The sequence below is a fragment of the Mastomys coucha genome, unplaced genomic scaffold (genome assembly GCF_008632895.1).
Source record: "Mastomys coucha isolate ucsf_1 unplaced genomic scaffold, UCSF_Mcou_1 pScaffold14, whole genome shotgun sequence".
Lineage (NCBI taxonomy): Eukaryota > Metazoa > Chordata > Mammalia > Rodentia > Muridae > Mastomys > Mastomys coucha.
Window position 1 is genome coordinate 42,897,332 of NW_022196896.1, and position 18,474 is coordinate 42,915,805.

Genomic DNA, 18,474 nt, shown 5'->3' on the forward strand with positions numbered 1-18,474 from the left:
CCCTGGCAACAGGTCTGTGGACCCACCCATGTATCACCACAGGCTCTGGATGTCATGATGCTAACATAGATAGTAACCAACAACTCTCTAGTTAGACTTAAGGCATCATCCTCTCAAGGGAAGAACTCCTCAATTAGTTATACAGTGTCAAGGGACCATCCCTGAGACCCTACATGCATAGGAAACATTCAGACTGACAACACCGTGTTTATATAGTTAGGAATAGACATATACTTATATATGTGAATATGTCTACATGGAACAACAACTAAAGAATAAGAGGCCATGAACTTGAGAGCAAGGAGGTACGTGAAAGAGGCTGTGAAGAAGCAAAGGGGAGGGGAGAAATAATGTAATTATACTTATAAAATAAAAATAAGTATAATAAAAATTATATTGGGGTATTTACAGAGCTTCTTACACCAAACACATGTATTTGAAAATACACAGCCCTTCTGCCAGTGTTGTCTGAAGCTTGGGTGATAGGTGAATTTTGTTTATTTTTATATAGCCTTGCAAACACAGAAGGGCTTTTACCTTTGGAATGAAATAGGTCTTGCCTGTGATCCACAAAAGCAGAGCATTTTTGGCACCCTTCACTAGTCTGAGAAAAATCCAGAGACTGATAAGCCGGAAGGGATTTTAGAGCAGGGAGGGGACAAGAGCTTTTGTTATGCACTCTGGCCTTTTGTTTGTTTGCTGGCTTGCTTGTTTTTGCTTTGTTTCCAGGGCAAGTAGAGACAGACTCTTCTTCCTGAAATAAAATTACTTTGAAATGTTCAACTTGTCTTTGGAGTGTTTCTGATTTCACACCATAGAAACAGGTCTTTCAACCATCTCCAAGTCCACACTGGTTTCTGCCAACTTCTCTGTAGACAGGAGACATGGTAGACTGATCAGTAATCTTTCTCAAGGATTTTTTTCTTTGCTGTTGCTACTGCCATTTTTGGTTTCCTGAAAGCTAATCAACTTTGAAAATAAAGAAAAGTCCAGTCTCTCCAGGAAGACAGAGCTGCTATTAGCTGCCACTGTATCTCATACCTCAGATATCACAACAAGTAAACATTCCACAGGCTTTGTGTGGGCATTCTCAAAGTGGCCAAGGCCCAAGAAGGCAGCAGTAGTTTTGTCTGGATTAGTGTTTGCAACCAGAATCTTGTCCATAAATATTAGTTTGAACCTATCTACTCTGGATAGTCTTATAAAACCACCTGGGGAGCAGTTTTCAGCTTTATTAAGACAACAAAGGATGAAGAGGAAATGAATTTCTCCTATAGAATGAGAAATTATATTCTGTTTACAGGCACTATCTGACAGCATATTACAAAGTGTATAAAGTGTACAAAGCTTTTCTTGAAGAAAAGCTAAGGATGATGCTTCCTTGGGTTTTAGGAAGTCAAGGAAACTGTGGGTTAAACTTGTATTTCCTGTAACAAGACTCAGACTCTTTCACAGGCCAACGTGAGTCCTGAAGTTCCAAGCAGGCTGTAGATCCTTCTAGTGTAGAATTCTCTTAGAACTCAACACATCTTATAAAACCACTTCTGCCAATACTGGAGACCCTGATGTGCAGTTAATTTGAACAAGTACAGACAGAACTGTAGGTATATAGTAGGTCCTTCTTTGTGTGAGTATATCCCCTTTGAGTTTGATTGTCTTGGTTAGCTGGTGACTTCTCTACCCTTCTCCTGCCCAGTTCTCACTCCACTACCAGCTCTTCCTCCACTACCAGCATTTCCTCATCCAAGCCTTTAGTAGGAACTGCATAGACTCTTTAGACCAATGGGTCTCAACCTGTGTGTTCTGACCCCTTTGGGGTTCAAGCAACCCTTTCACAGGGGATACCAGATATCCTGCATATCATATTTTCATTATGATTCATAACAGTAGCAAAATTAGTTATGAAAATAATTTTATGGTTGGGAGTCACCACAACATGAGGAGTTGAATTAAAGGGTTGCAGCATTAGGAAGGTTAGGAACTACTGCTTTAGACTCTGTCTGCTATGTTCCAAACCAGCTTTTTAAGTACAGGGCTACTGCAATAATTTTGGAGGAGATTTTGTGGTTTTCTGCTATACCCAGCGAATGCTCTACCAATATTCAGTTCTTTATACCAGACTCTTTGTGTTTCATTTGCTATGAGTCAATAAAGTCACTTTCAGATTCCCCCCAAACCATTGCTGTGTAAACCTCTCACCTTCACACATGACAATAATTTTCTGCTTCAGGAAATGAGAAGTATCAGTCTTCAAATTCTTAGACACACTTGACTGGCATTTGTTCCTCATTTGTTAGGGCTTGCACATTCCTTTTGGCTCCCAGTCAGCACCTTGACATTCTTCTGGTTTGATCATGGTATGGCCTCTCAGTCCTTGGCCAAGCTGCTCTTCCTGGATTTGTGTTACTGGGAAAGGGCTTATGCAAAATATGCCTTTGTTTTCTGAGCTGACTTCTGGTTTATAAAGGATGCTAAGAGCCTAGAGGCTAGAGGAGGAAAGGATTTTTTGCTTGCCATAACTTGATGTCTGGTCTCCTCACCACAGTGTTTCCCCAGCTGTTAAGGTCACAGCCTGCACAGCCCTGATGGTGTTAAAATTCTGGTCTTGGCCATCCCCCACCTAGATATTGTGATGTTTCATCTCAACAGTCAATTTGAAGATAGGCCTTTTGGAGTACCTGTGGGAAATTATCTTGACTAGACTAATTCAGGTTGGGAGTCCCCATGCTGTGGGTGGCATCATTCTTTGGACTGGAATCCCACACTATATAGAGAGGAGAACATGAACTCTCTTCTTTTGTTGCTTTCTGACTGAATGAAATGTGAATAGTTTCATATTCTGGTGACTGTGATTTCTCCAGTCTTAGGTAATGCTGAACTGTGAGCCAATGTAAGCCCCCTTTCCTGGAAGATTTTTTTTTTTTTTTGGTTTTTCGAGACAGGGTTTCTCTGTATAGCCCTGGCTGTCCTGGAGCTCACTCTGTAGACCAGGCTGGCCTCGAACTCAGAAATCCACCTGCCTCTGCCTCCCAAGTGCTGGGATTAAAGGCGTGCACCACCACGCCCGGCTTCCTGGAAGATGTTTTAATCTTAGCAACAGGAAAAGTAATTAAGAGGTTAAGGGGAATGTATGGCTAAGTAAGTAGTCCTGGTCAAGGTGTGGTCCTGTTATCATTATTTCATTCTAGTTCTTACTGAGTGGTGGTCTAACAGGTTGTCAGAAATACATGCTACCTCAGTCTCAGAGACCAGTTCTCCATGTGGCTGGAACTGGCCCCCAACCTTTTTCTTTTCCCTGAATGAGATTCTTGAGAAAATTCCGATACTGTGGGGATCTGTTGCCTCTATAGCCTGATAAAGTCAAAGGGAAGAACAGAAGTGTCCTTTCAGATTCTTTACTTCTGCTGTGACCATTCCAAGTGGCCTGGCCACGGTGCCTCTCCCTGGTAGCACAGGGTTAGCAGCCCCTGGAACTACTAGAAATTGTACTGGAAGTTAGGCGTGTAGGCAGCATCTGGCAGAGGCTCACCTCCACAGTCATTGTCCAGACTGAAAGGTGCTCCTTCGTCTTAAGCCAGCATCAACTGGACTCAGTCCTCTTTGTCCAAGATGATATTTTAGGGGACAGTGTTTCTCCTAGTTTCTAGAAGGTTCTGGCAAGTCTCAAGTAGCCAGTGTTCCATACAGTTATTTCCTCTACATTTTTTCAGTTTGGTATTTGATTTTCTTTCAGTACTCTAGTGGTCCACAGTAACCCTTTCTCTACTAACTTAGTCTAGGTACTAAAGGCAGAGGCAGAGCAAACTGCTGCATCTGCCAGCCACAAGGTCTCCAGACCCAGCATGTTTCACAGTTGAGCCAGCATAATCTAATTCTACTAGAACTTTGAATCTGAAGAAGATTGAAAAATTAGCAAAATTGGAACATGCCTGTCACAGCAGAATTTGTTGAGTTGGTGGTGTTCGAGGTCATAATGGTGATGGTTGTAAAGTGGAGATGGTAATGGTAGTGGAAGTTGTGGTGGTAGTGCTTGAGGTAGAGGTAGAGGTGTTGTTAGTGATGGAGGTGGTTGGTGGTGGACGTGGAGATAGAGAGGTTGTTGGTGGTGGAGGGGCTGGTGGTGGTAGAGGTGGAGGTAGAGAGGTTGGTGATGGTGGAGGGGCTGGTGGTGGAGGTGATGATAGTAATGATGGAGGTTGTGTTGGTATTAGTGGTTGTGATGTGTCACTGGCTTTATGCTCATTGTTAGGCATTCTTTCTAAATTTCTTATTGCTCAGTCAGGTTCTCCAGGTGTCATATAAGTCTGATTTCCCAAATTGTGTCCCCAGAATGTCTGGTATGATTGATATGCCTGCTGCCTAAGAACCTAACTTCTAAATATATTAAGTTGCACTGAAAGCTCCAAGGCAGGCTGAGAGATGGCATGATAGGTAAAGTGCTCTGTATAAAAGCACAAGGGCTTAAGTTAGGACCTGCAGAGTCAATGGAAGAGCCAGGCACAGTGCAGGACCAGCAGGACTATTAAGCTAAAAAAGCAAGTTCCAGATTTAGTGAGAGACCTATAGTCAAAACCTAAGGTGGCAAATAGAGAAAGACACCTGACACCACACTGTGTCCTGCACATGCATACACACACACACACACACACACACACACACACACACACACACACACACCTCAGTTTACAACTGGGCTTCTCATGAAAAAGAAATATTTTGTATTTTGTGTTTCTGTCCTATAAATAAAAAGTCAAATGACAAAAGAAAAACCAATTTTGTAAAACACTCCCCATTCCCTTGACTCATAAAGCCAGGAATGGCAAAGAGCATGAGTGCTTCCAGGAGACAACTTATTATCCTGTATCAGCCCTCAAGGTCATCAGAAGTCTTGACAGCATATTTTGGAGAAAGTTTAGATGATGGTAAAAGAATGGCTGCTGGGAGCAGAAAGGAATGTGGAAACAAGAATGGACCAGAGACTTAAATAATGGCTGCTACGTCTATGATGCTGTCTTTAACACACAGGCATCAAAAGTTACTCAAACTTCAAGAGTCCATTTCTTACAGTTAGCAGTAATGAACATTGCTGCCCACAGCCTTTTAGCACCCTGTATATTTCTTAGTACTTTGTAGATTCAATCAAGAGGCAAACTTGATTGAATACTTGCTCAATTATCCAATTTCTCCATGAAGCATGTCTCAATTAGGGAGTCCCATGGACCTGAGGCACTAGCATTCTTTGGGGAATGCACTTCCTGAGGTGGTTCCAAGTTCAGCAGTCCCAGTAAGCATAGGAATGCCCTACCTGGGTATTCTTTGACAATGACTATTCATGTATTTCCATCTTATATAGAGTCTGAAAACTTTTTCATAGGGCTTAAGATGCATACCAGTGTTTAGGTCCCAAGAGACAAAATCAGCCACCAGTCCCAAGTGTCTTGGAAGGGAAGGAAGACAATGTGGAGAACTTTGAGTTCATTTTTTGTTCAGTGGTTTCTAAATGTTGCAAAGAAAGAATTGCATAAGGGTTTGGCTAAGTGTAGACCTATGGGCTTCACAGCAGTGGGAATCCTTTGGAGAGAAGAGAAGGAAAGCCAGCAATTGACAAGTTGGAGAGAGTTGTATCTGGGCTTCGCAATTCCCATCTGGAAATCCAGCACTTGGGGGCTGAGTCAGGAAGATCACAAGTTTAAGGCTAGCCTGGATGCATCATGCCTTGTCTCAAAAACAAACAAACCAACAAACAAACAAATAAACAATGTCAGCCACCACCTCCCCCCCAGTCTAACCTACCCAACCAAATGATCAACAACAAAAATAATCCAAGCACACCAGTGGCATTTCATGAAGCCATTTTGAGCAACAGGGTAAGCCATCTCCAGGGATCACTTGTATGGTATGTGAGATGGCCATCCATGTACACTGGTGGCCATGGGTACTACTATTGGGAACACAGTTGTTGGCCAAGCTTTTTCGTCACATAAATGTTTATCTATTTTTAATATCTTGTGTACACAGATCCTAAAGGTTACTGAGCATGTGCTGTAATGGAGAGTACCAACGTATAAGGTGAGCTCTGAAAGAACAGATTATGGAATAGGTAGGTGCCAGAGTGAGAGAACAATTTTCTTTGTTCATTTTAAAGTTTTACCTCTGCTCTTAGTAGGTAGAGATGATGTACAGGGAAGTTGTTTGTAGATTGTTACAGCTCAATGCATAGATGAGACACTTCTAAGCATGGGTTTGTAGTCATTGCACTGTGGGTCCCGCATGTCACTCTTAATTCAAAGTTTTTATCATGCCCAAAGTGGCTGATTTCATCTAGCCTTATTGCTGGGGTTTTGGACAGCAATTATGTTTTAAAAAGTAATAAAATCATGAGCATAGAAAAAAGTACCATACCATTATTCTGCCCAATAGATTAATAACTATAGAAGCAGAAATAAAGGACAGCCATGACTATAGGGCATCCTTTTGATCTGTTCTTCATGTTTGAACCATCCCCCCAAAAAAAACACAACCAAAAAAAAAAAAGAAAAAGAAAAACAAAGAGTCCCTTAATGTGCCATACTGAACTTGCCATCACTTTTTGCAATGGCTTTTGTCACAGAAACACAAACACTGCAGAGTAGCAAGAGTCAGGCATTCCTTCTCCTGTAGTAGCTGTTTTGTGACATTTCCAAATTCAGACCATTGAACCTGTCAAATTAAGTTAGTGAAGAGTCACCAGTTTCAAACTCTAATCTTTCTCCCTTTTAGGAAGCAGTACTGTAACCTAACAGAAATATGGTTTCAAAAAATGCCCATGTGATTTGCTACACAACAACCAAAAAAGCATCACTGTGGAGGCTGGTGTTGGTAACTGTTAATAAGCACTTCAGTCGAGGTCAGAGTATCGAATTTTTTCTAATTAAGAATAAATTCATGAAGTGAGGTGTAGGTACACACACCTTTAATCCAAGCACCTGGTAGGCAGAGGCAGGAAGATTACTGTGATGTTCTGCCTAGCCTGAGTTAATATCATCCAAACAAAAAAAGTAAAAACTTGTTAACATGGACCAATTCCTGAGAGTGCTTCCATGTGGAAGCCAAATGACTACTGTAGTCCTTTCAGTCCTTTCAGTCCTAAGGAGCCATCATCTTTAATACTCCTTCCTTCCTTCCTTCCTTCTTTCCTTCCTTCCTTCCTTCCTTCCTTCCTCCCTTCCTTCCTTCCTTCCTCCCTTCCTTCCTTCCTCCTTCCCTCCCTCCCACCCTTTCTTTCCTTCCTTCCTCCCTTCCTTCTTCCTTTCTTCCTTCCTTCCTCCCTTCCTTCCTTCCTTTCTCCCTTCCTTCCTTCCTCCTTCCCTCCCTCCCACCCTTTCTTTCCTTCCTTCCTCCCTTCCTTCTTCCTTCCTTCCCCCTCCCTCCCATCCTTTATTTCCTTCTTCCTTCCCTTCCTTCTTCATTCCTTTCTTTTCTCTTTCCTTTCCTTTCCTTTCCTTTCCTTTCCTTTCCTTTCCTTTCCTTTCCTTTCCTTTCCTTTTCTCCTTTCCTTTTTTCCCTCTTCCTCCTCCTCCCCCACAATGCAGCTGAAGCATTTTCTCATTAGAACTTTGATGGTCTGTCCAACATGAAGGATCTAAGTAGGGAATGTCTTCTTTGGAACTGAGTGCTTGAATCCATGTAAAGGCTATACATCCTTTATCCAAAATTCATGGGGCCAGGCATGTTTCAGATTCTGGATATTGTTTTCAGATTTTGGAAAAACTACATGCATCTAAATAATGAGATCTTCCAGATGAGATATTATTTATATTTCATGTATTCCTTATATATATAAATCAAAGGTTATTTTGTGCAATATTTTAAGGTAATTTTATATAAAAAATAAGATTTCAGGGTATCTTTGGAATTTTCTACCTAGAGGGTACATCATCTGAAGAATGCCTCCACAAAACTGGCCAGTGGGCTTGTCTATGAGCTACTTTCTTAATGACTGGTTGTTGTAGGAGAACCTAGCCAACCATGGGTGGTACCAAGTTTTGGGAGGTGGGGCTGGGCTGTATAAGAAAGGTAGCTAGGCAAAGGCAGACAGAAGCAGTGCAGTACAGGATGTTCTTCCATGGTGTCTGTCTCAGTTCCTGCCCCCAAGTTTCTGCCATGGCTTCTTCAATGATAAACTCTAACATGTAAGCCAAATAAACTCTATCCTCCCCAAGGTGGTTTTGGTCAGTGATTTATCATGGCAATAGAAAGCAAAATAGAATGGGACTTATGGCTTAACTTACTCTGAGTTACAGTTCAGTCAAGGATGTGGCCATAAAAAATCTTTGTCATTTTCTATGTTGGGCTTTGGACTTTAATTCATTGCTGTATCTTCAATGCCTGGGCAGTAAGTAGCATCTATCAAGCACTGGATAAATACTGGTTGAATGAATAAACACATATCTCTTCTCTATATAAAGGGAAGAGCTCTAGTTGGGAGGAGCAAGATTATCCACTTTATATAAAGGAGGTAGTTAGCATATGATGACTACCAGCCTTGATATGATAACTAGCTCATTGAGTCTCTGGTATTTCCAAGAATAATGCCCTCAAGAAGTACTTCCCCAGAAATGAAACTTATAAGCAAATAATGGCATTATAAAGTCATATGGAGACTTACTGAGCATGCTCCATATGAGGAAGAGGAGTTAGAATATGACTGATCCACAGGTGTAGTTGGCTGAAGATTTAGGGGCTTGCGATTGGCTTGGATACAGCATATAACCTTATGCGCTGTGAATAAACTCAGATATGTATGCTGATGTTCACCTCCCAAGTCTGATTCCTGGGGTTTGTCACATGTATCTGTCATTTCTCTCTCTCCATCCTTGGTCCTATTCCCACAGTGAGCAGATTTTTTGTTTGTTTTGTTTTTTAAGACATGGCCTTGCTATGATGGACCTGCCTCTGTGACCTGAGTCCGGAGATTGCATGCAAGCATTACTATACTCAGTCTAGCGAGAGATGATCTTTAGTGGTACTCTGGGACTAAGCCTTAGGCAGTCCTGGTGCTGTGTGCAAGTCAGACACAGGCATTCCAGGCTCTTTCTCCTCTCTGGCATTTGCTGTTTTTCCTTTCAGGATGCCTGAAGAAATGCAATGAGGAGATGAAAAAATTGATGAACTAATATTTCTCATCAGTACCTCTTATTTCAATGTGGAAGACTTTGAGAGTCTGTTGGGCACAGGCACTGGGCAGTGGGGAAATAAAGGGAAGAGGGTAGGAAAAATAACCCATGTCCTGCCAGAGCTCCAGTACTCTGGCTGGGCGGATGTGGGAGTCTGCTGGCACTCTCCACACTGCCTGGGTGGGTGTCTAGCTGTCTGGCTGTCATGAGCCACTATCCCAGTCCACGGGGGTTTGGAGAGAAAGCCCTGGGGGTACCTGGGCCTCACAGAGGCCAAGGACGACAGGTTCTAGCTCCTGGGCATTGCAGATGCTGCTGAACACTGAGGAAGAGCTGAGAATGAGGCAGGGGCTCCAGCGTAGCAGTGGCCCTAGGCCAAAAGGAGAAAAGGGGCTGGGAAGGGGAGCAGCTGCCCTGTGGTTCAGGCAAGAGCAGGCATGGGTCAAGAGTCCTTGGAGAGTCCTTGGTCTGGATACGAGGCTGGAGCTGGGAGACTTTCCTGTGGAGGAAGGCCTAATCCATTCCCCAGCATAGTGAGTCTAGATGAAAGGAGGCAATCCATGGTCTTAAGGTGTTTATTTTAGAAAGGAGAGAGAGGGAGAGAGAAAAGATAGAGAAGTAGAGGGGGGAAGGGAGAAAGGTAACAAAAGGTGAGAGTAAAGACAAGAAGCTAAGAGGTGGGGGGGGAGGTCAAGCAGCCCCTTTTTTGGTGGGCTGGGCTACCTTTCTGTTCCCAGGTAACTATGGGGTGGGGCACACCTGGGCGTGGTCAGGTGACTGTGGGGCAGGGCATACCTGGGTGTGGTCAGGTGACTGTGGGGCAGGGCATACCTGGGTGTGGTCAGGTGACTGTGGGGCAGGGCATACCTGGGTGTGGTCAGGTGACTGTGGGGCAGGGCTTACCTGGGTGTGGTCAGGTGACTGTGGGGCGGGGCATACTGGCTGTGGTTAGGTGACTGTGGGGGTAAAATCTAGCCAGAATGCTGGGAGCTGGGGCATTGCTTAGCCACAGGATAATGGAGTGAGGGCTCCTGGTGTCAGTGTCTATGTCTGGGGCTATGGCTTACTATTCTGTCCCTTGCAGAATTCTCTACTGGGTCGCCGGGAATTAGCCTCCCTCAACCTAGAACACAGACTGCCTTTCACAGTCCAACAAGAATTGATTTGTAATACATCTCATGTTTTCAACAGGATTTACCTTGAAAGTTGGGTAGACTCTTCCAAGTTGAATAGTAGTAAAGAGCTGAAAATAGACATAATTTACAATACTCAGGAATTTTATTGTGACTTAAGTGTACTCAGTTGTTGGTGTGACCAAAGGTGGCTTTCTAGGTCTCTTGAGAACAATTGCCAAATCTGTTATTAAAGCATGTGTGGAGGCTATTCAGGTGGGTGCTGACAGTGTCTGGATTGATAGAGAAAGGGTATCATTGGACGAGTAGGCTCTAAGATTAAAAGGCTTCCATGATTTCTAACCCTCTCTATGTTACATGTTTGCAATTTAAGGTGTGCACCCTCAGCTTCCTGCTTCAATCATCAGGCCTGCCTGCTGCCATGTCACTTTGCCATGAATATGATAGACTTTTATAAGGGATTAGAACCATAAAACTAAATAAACCTTTTATAAGGGGACTGTTTTATCACAGCAATAGAGAAGTCACTAGTATACTCTGTATTTGGGGAAGAAAGGAATTAGTCATGGTGACACAAAGGAAGAGAAGGTGAAGGAGAGCAGTAAGGGAAACATGATTGGGAAGAACAAAGACATCTACAGGTATGGAAGACAACAGCAATAAAGAGAAATCAAGAAATTTAAGGAGAAATAAATTGATTGGGAAGAAGTAAATATTATCAATGAAACATGAACTAGAAATTCTGATAACTTTACTAAGGAAGAATGCAGAGAATTCTTTTACCAAGGATAGCAAGACCATTGGTGGTAAAACATTGAACTCTAAATGCTATTTGGAATTAGAGAAATTGCTACTCATTCTCAGTGGGATTTCTCTAACCTTTTAAGTAACAGGAAAAAATAATATTATATATTATTGTGTTCATGGCATCATTTTGACATGGGCAACAGTCATGAACTAACACCAGAATACCTTAGCTTTATCTATAGTATTGTTGTTTTTGAGAACCTGTTCTTGAATCTCTCTTGAGAAATGCTCTAGCAGAAGCTAAGCCTTGAAACTCAGCTGCAAGAACATTGAGAAAGGTAACAGAAGAAAAGAAAAAAGCAAAACAAAACAAAAACCAACCAACAAACAAAAAACACTACAACAAATTCTGTGGAGTATTCTTTGGACATCTAAAGCTTGGATTTTATTGTGACTTTACTAATTGATTATGACTTGAAGCTGCTATGCTGTCATACCTCTGGTCTGTGGATAGGATGACTCTTCTATCAGAGAGTATTTCTCTCATAAAGGAACCTCAGAACCATCTACTATATCATTAATAAGAGCAAAGGGCAAGTGGCCAACTCTGCCTTTTTGGAGCCAGAAAGTTATAAAATAGGATATGACTGAGCTTGTTGATAAGCGCTATAGACCCAGTTTGAAGAATCTGGTAGAAATATCTGGTCTCAGTTGTTGATGAAGGATGGAAGACAAGGTAAGATTTTGAAAACATCTGCATAATGGTCATGAGTTGACTCAGTCATGTCCTATCTCAGAGTTCCACTCACTACACAACTTAGAGTATATCATTACAATAATATTGAGTGCCTCTTTCCCACTTGGTTTCCTCTCCTTTTATCTATTGCTTTTGTTTCCCTCCCTTCTCCTTACACTTAAGGCTAGAAACATAGGCACTCAAGTATATCTGTTCCTGATTTGACAAGGTCAGATATTGTATGTTGTGGGCTTTGTCATTATTTATTTTGTTCTGAAACTAAAGTACATAAAGTAAACAGAAAATTAGGTCATCAGAGCTCCAATTTTATGAATAAGCCAATGCCACACTTGGTTTGTTATAGAGTTGATTGCTTTGACTCTTTTTCATTCTTCACTCTGATTTTACCCTTCCACTGAGAATGATGCATCAGCTGGTTCTCTCCAGGTGCTAGTACCTTGATATTAGACTTCCCAGTCCATGGAATGATAAGAAATCATTTTCTTCTACTAAATTCTATAGTATCTTCATCTAATGATAAAACTGTGTCAGTAGAGAAATGAAGCTATTAAGGTTAAGTTGACTCAACCTTTCCATGAGGCCCTAAAGTATGGAAAAGGCACATAAATCCTTCTCTAAAACCAGGTTTATTTGGTCTATGATGTTTCTTGATGCTTCTGTATTCCCTATGTGCAATATTACCTGATTAGTTTCCTGCTGATTTTAGATATCTGTACAGTAGCTTTCTACTCTTTCCTCTCAACCCCAATAGCATACAAACTATATTTCTTAATAAACTTACTTGGCATAAGACATGGCTTATTCAATATCTCCTGATCACAGCTTTCTTATCTTCTTTATCTTCTCATCTTCCAGTCATCCCGCTTAGGACCCTGCCACTGAAGAATGGCCTGCTGGCCTAAGTCAGTAAACAAGAAGGAGGCAGCCTCCATTTATATAGGAAGGGCATGTGTCTTAGTCAGGGTTTCTATTCCTGCACAAACATCATGACCAAGAAGCAAGTTGGGGAGGAAAAGGTTTATTTAGCTTACTTCCACATTGCTGTTGATCACCAGAGGAAGCCAGGACTGGAACTCAAGCAGGTCAGGAAGCAGGAGCTGATGCAGAGGCCATGGAGAGATGTTCTTTACTGGCTTGCTTCCCCTGGCTTGCTCAGCCTGCTCTCTTATAGAACCCAAGACTTCCAAACCCAGGGATGGCACCACCCACAAGGGGCCCTACCCCCCTTGATCACTAATTGAGAAAATGCCCCATAGCTGGATCTCATGGAGGCACTTCCCCAACTGAAGCTCCCTTCTCTGTGATAACTCCAGCCTGAGTCAAGTTGACACACAAAACCAGCCAGTACAGCATGTGAAAGAATGGAGGAGACAGTATGAGTAAAGTTGTATCTTTGGACTTTAAAGAGATAATCCCCACAAGACATTTTGTGGTGCCTATATCAGGTTCTTTTAATACCCAGGTAGCATGCATTCTGTCTCCATTTGTGAGCTGAGTGTATTTGAAAGAGTCTAGATATAGAAACATAGCGACATGCAGTTCTCAGCTAATCCCATAGCATAGAAGATACTGGGATTTCCAGGATACTGAAGGCAACCTTTTGTGACCTACCTTTGTTTCATACTTGTTATAGTCTATAAAGGAGCTAGAGAGATTGCTCCTAGGTGACAGTAGGTCATAGGAAAGCCTTCAAGTAGGACAGGCAAATTTAAGATGTGGCTGAATAGATTACCTTGTTCACGTGAATGTGTTAAGAATATCAGCTTTTTTATTCTCTAAAAGCCTTCACTTTACCATCTGTTGGTAAAACAATGAGAATTGTGACTCAAAATCAGTGTTTCAAGGATTTCAGTGTCTCTTGTACATTCTGAAAGCCTAGCTCAAGACTCTTATCTAAGTCACTGTTCTATTGCTGTGAATAGACACCACGACCAAGAAGACTCTTATAAAAGAAAACAAGCAAATGGGGACTTGCTTACAGCTTCAGAGGTTTAGTCCATTTATATTACACTGGGGAGCATGGTGACATGTGTGATGCTGGAGTAGCAGCTAAGAGCTGCTTCCTGATCTGCACAGGCCACGATGGAAAGCAATGCTGGGCCTGGCATGGACTTTTGAAACCTTAATGTCCACTCTAGTGACACACTCCAACAAGGCCACCTCTGCTCCAACAAGACTACACCTCCTAATTCTTGTAATCCTTTCAAACATTTCCACTCCCTGGTTGACCAAGCATTCAAATATATGAACCTATGGGGACGATTCTCATTCAAACCATCACATTCCACTTCCTGGCCCCATAGGTTTGTAGCCATATCAAAATTCAAAAGGCATCGAGTCCAACTTCAAAAATCCTATAGGCTTTCAGTCAAGACTGCCTAAAAGTCCAAAGCCCAATATTTCTTCTGAGACTCAAGGCAATCACTTAACTGTAACCATTGAAAAAAATGAAAGCAATGGGGTCAAACAACAACTCACAATGATGACCAGACCTTCTATGAGGGTCTGACAATTATTCCCAGCAGTAATGTATTTTACTACAGGGCTCAGAACTGGTGTCCAGACTCTGTGTAGAAGTCAGAGGACAACCCCATTGATGATAAGACCTTCTACGGATACCATATGACATCCTTGGATGGTAATCTAACCTTCTATGGGGCCAGACAACAACTCCTAATGGTGACCACACCTTCTATGACATGCAGATGACAACCCCCATTGGTGACCAGACCTGTATTACAGGATGAATGATGTCCCTTGTTAGTAGCCAGATGCCCTACAATGACAGAATATTATACTTTTCCAACTCCCACTTGGCCCCAGGATAACCTTCAGCATACTCTTCAAGTTTTCCCATTGTACCAAGAAATCTTCCAGATAGGAAGAAGAAAGGGAAGGCTTACATCTGCCCTTACCAAAACTGTGCCACCTCAAAGGCAATATTCACCAACATACTGGGGAGTAGCCCTACAGATTCATGTATACCAGAAGCACATGGGAATTTGCTTGCTCAGATGAGCTCTCATGCCACATGAGAGAGCACACTGGGCACAAACCCTTTGTGTGTGAAATCTGCCACATGACCTATGGACCATCAGATCACCCAAAAGGGCAAATAAAATGAAACCACTCATAATTCCAGCCAGCACCGAAACCCGTCAGTCTGCAAGGACATGTGTACAGTTGTAAAGCATCTCCCACTAACTTTGTTACAAAGACTCTGGATATCCTTATATTTCCATGTCTATGGCATCCTGTTACATACACTGTGCCTGGGCTTAGATTAATATAAATTCCTACTGAGAATACATTGTGATCTTCTATAATGACCAGGTGTGGAAGCCTTTATCAGTACTTAGAAGACAAAATCTCGAAGTTTGGGGCCAGGAAAGTCAGTCCTGTATTTCTACCATGTGGGTCAAGTGGTAGGACTTGGGTGACTCTGTACTCACTCAGCTATCTTGCCAACCCATCTCTTTAACTCCCTCCCTCTCTCTCTCTCTCTCTCTCTCTCTCTCTCTCTCTCTCTCTCTCTCTCTCTCTCTCTTTCTTTTCCTTTCAGAGTGGGGTCTGTATAGCCCTGGCAGTCCTGAATCTTACTCTGTAGAGCATGGTCACCTTGAACTCATAGAGATCCACCTGCCTCTACGTCACAAGTGCTGGAAATTAATGGCATGAACCACAACCAAACAAATTTAAAAAATTAAAAAAAAATTAAAAAAAGAAAAAGAGCAAAATAAAAAAGCAAAATACATACTTTCAATATACAATGGTACATAATATACATTACTATTCCAAAAGAGAAGAAAGGGAGTACAGTAGAAAATATTGGACTAGAGCAAGGCCAAAAAATAAATACTGAGCAAACTCCAAACTCTCAGTCTCCATGTCTGATGTTAAAGTGCTCTTCAGATATTCAACTCCTTTTAGTTTTATTGACTAGAACATACTTCTCTCTCTCGAGCTGGTTACATTCCCTGTTAGCAGCTCTCTTTGGCAGATAAATCACAGATCTGACATCTGTACCATCTTGGGGTTTCCAAGGCAATCCAGGGTTCACTATCATGGGTTCACCCAATGGCTTCTTTAGGCTTCCATACAGGAACACCCCTGACAGCCTCAGTATCTTTTCTTAGTTGTGGGGGGAGGTTCTATGATTTTTTTTTTATATCCTTGCTCTACAGCCACAACTGTAGGACTGAAGTTTCTAAGTTCTGCTGCTTGCTGGGGCTGGAAGCTGATTCCCTCCTTCAATTACATTTGCAACAGCTTTCTGTTGTCAATGATTTCTCTTACTGATAAGATATTTTTAAAATTCCTTTTCACAAGTTTCAAGCTTAGCTAAGTAGAATTTTCCCCTGAGGTCATCACTCCCTTTATTCCACTTAGCATCAGTCTTTTCTTAAACTTTTTGTCTCCTTGAACACAAGACTCAGCTCCATTGCACTTCCTGGAGCTCCTTTTCTCCTCAAACTGCACATTTTGTATTTTTCCTTGTTAAGATTGTTCATTTTCTTCATAGATCTGCATAAGAGTTATTACTAAAAACTACACAAAAGATCCAATACTAGGCTATCTTGAAATCTCTTCTGCTAATGCCATGAATCAAAAACTCTTCCACTTTGCCAGCCTCAGGCAGATTTTTAGGACAAAGGCAAAAAGCAGCTACAATCTTTGCCAAAATATCACAAGAATGGTCTTTAGCCCCCTTACTAATATTCTTCCCCTCTGAAATTTCTTGAGCTGGGCCATCATAATCTGCATTGCTTTCAGCACCACCGTGCTCCAAGCTTCTACTATTATGACTGGCTAAGCCATGCTTAAAGCATCCAACTGCTTTGCTAGTGTAAAGTCCCAATATCTTCTTGTGTCCTCCAACAAACAGGATGGTCAGGCCTATCACAGCAATATACTATTCTTTAGAACCAACTTCTATCTTAGTCAGGGTTCTGTTGCTGTGAAGAGACACCATGACCAAGGCAACTTTTATAAAATAATGCATTTAGTTGGGGGCCTGCTTACAATTTCAGAGGTTAGTCCATTATCATTATAGCAGGGAGCATAGTGGCAGAAAATATGGTGGCGGGTAAATGTGGTGCTGGAGAAGAGCTACACCTGATTTATAGGACAAAACAGAGTGAGACACTAGGCTTGGCATGGGCTTTTGAAACCTCAAAGCCCAGACACAGTGACACATTTTCTCCAACGAGGCCACACATTCTAATCCTTCTCAAACAGTGCCACTTCCTGGTGACTATATGAGAGATATGAGCCTATGGGAGATATATGAGCCTATGGGAGCTATTTTTATTCAAGCTACCAGACCCAGTGGCATGCTTCCTGTAACAAGGCTATACCTACTCCAACAAGGCCATACTTTTTAATCCTTGTAAACCTTTCAAATAGGTCTACTTCCTGTTAACCCAAGCATTCTAATATAAGAGCCTGTGTGTGTGTGTGTGTGTGTGTGTGTGTGTGTGTGTGTGTTCTCATTCAAACCACCATAACTTCATAGCATGGTCTGCATCTGTTAAGTGACTTTAATGTGCTGTTTAACCTCAGCCATCTCATGATTAAGGAGATAGGATTTAAATGATTTTTATACTTTGTAGGAGCTTAATGTCTGTATTAGTAAAATGCAAAGTAATTAGCTTGTTACTACTAAGGAAAAGTTGTTCATTGGTTTCCAAGGCTGGAGATGGATCTCTATTCCATGCCTGTACACAATTTCTTCCCCAGTAGTACATTTTTGGGAATGAATTTGCATTAAGACTCATTCTGTAACTCCATTTGTATCACAATCTAAGTTAAGCATCCAGAGATAATGAGAGAAGAATATGTATATGTATACATATACATATAATCTTGGAGTCTATCTAGAATGTTTCATAAAGTCTAGTGGATTAACTTACAAATCATTTATTGCTTTTCTTTTTTAAATGGCTTTAGAGCTTTATTGTAGAAAACAGAGAGAGAGAGAGAGAGAGAGAGAGAGAGAGAGAGAGAGAGAGAAAGAGAGAGATAGAAGGTAGAAAAATAGAGACCAGCATGGCCATATAAAGAGAGGGGGAAAAGGGGGGAGAGGAAGCAAGAGGTGAGAATAAAGACAAGAAAGAGAGCAAAAGCTTGAGAGGCATTTATTGCTGTTCATTTCACGTGGTCTGACATAGGACATGTGACATAGGACATGTCTTATTGGATTTCTGCTAAACACTATCCATAATCCAAGATGGTCTCATCACACTGTCTTTAATTGAATTGTATGTCTCAATAAATATTTTGTAGATTAAGTCACATTTTGAAGTGTTAGGTGTGAGGAAATGGGCATCTGAGAGACATCATTAAATATGCTATACTCATACTTCCTAAATAGGGTGCATTTAAAAGTGATTATATTCTTCAATTGTAAGATACATTTAGTGTTAAAAACATCTGTTATAATCCTTAGCCATCAGGGAAAGGCAAATCAAAGGGACTCAATGATGCCATCTTATATGTATCAGAAGGGCTAAGACCAAAACCACAAGTGAGAGCCACGATATGGAGTACCATTGTAGGTGGGAGTACAAACGTGTACAGTTATAGCTGTAAAGTAAAGAATACCCATGCTAGCCATAGACCTAAAGAAGCTAAGTAACAGGGGAGACTCAAGGCCAGACACATAAAACTCACTGTGAAGGGG

At 41.7% G+C, this 18,474-nt stretch overlaps 1 long non-coding RNA gene across 2 annotated transcripts in view; it reads left to right on the forward strand.

Annotated features, from left to right (window-relative positions):
• The window catches only part of LOC116089066, a 100,982-nt gene that overhangs the window by 45,771 nt on the left and 36,737 nt on the right, over nucleotides 1-18,474 (forward strand). For both annotated transcript variants that reach the window (XR_004118138.1, XR_004118139.1), the window contains one exon: nucleotides 6,019-6,069. This is a non-coding gene — a long non-coding RNA (uncharacterized LOC116089066). The remainder of the gene's footprint in view (nucleotides 1-6,018; nucleotides 6,070-18,474) is intronic.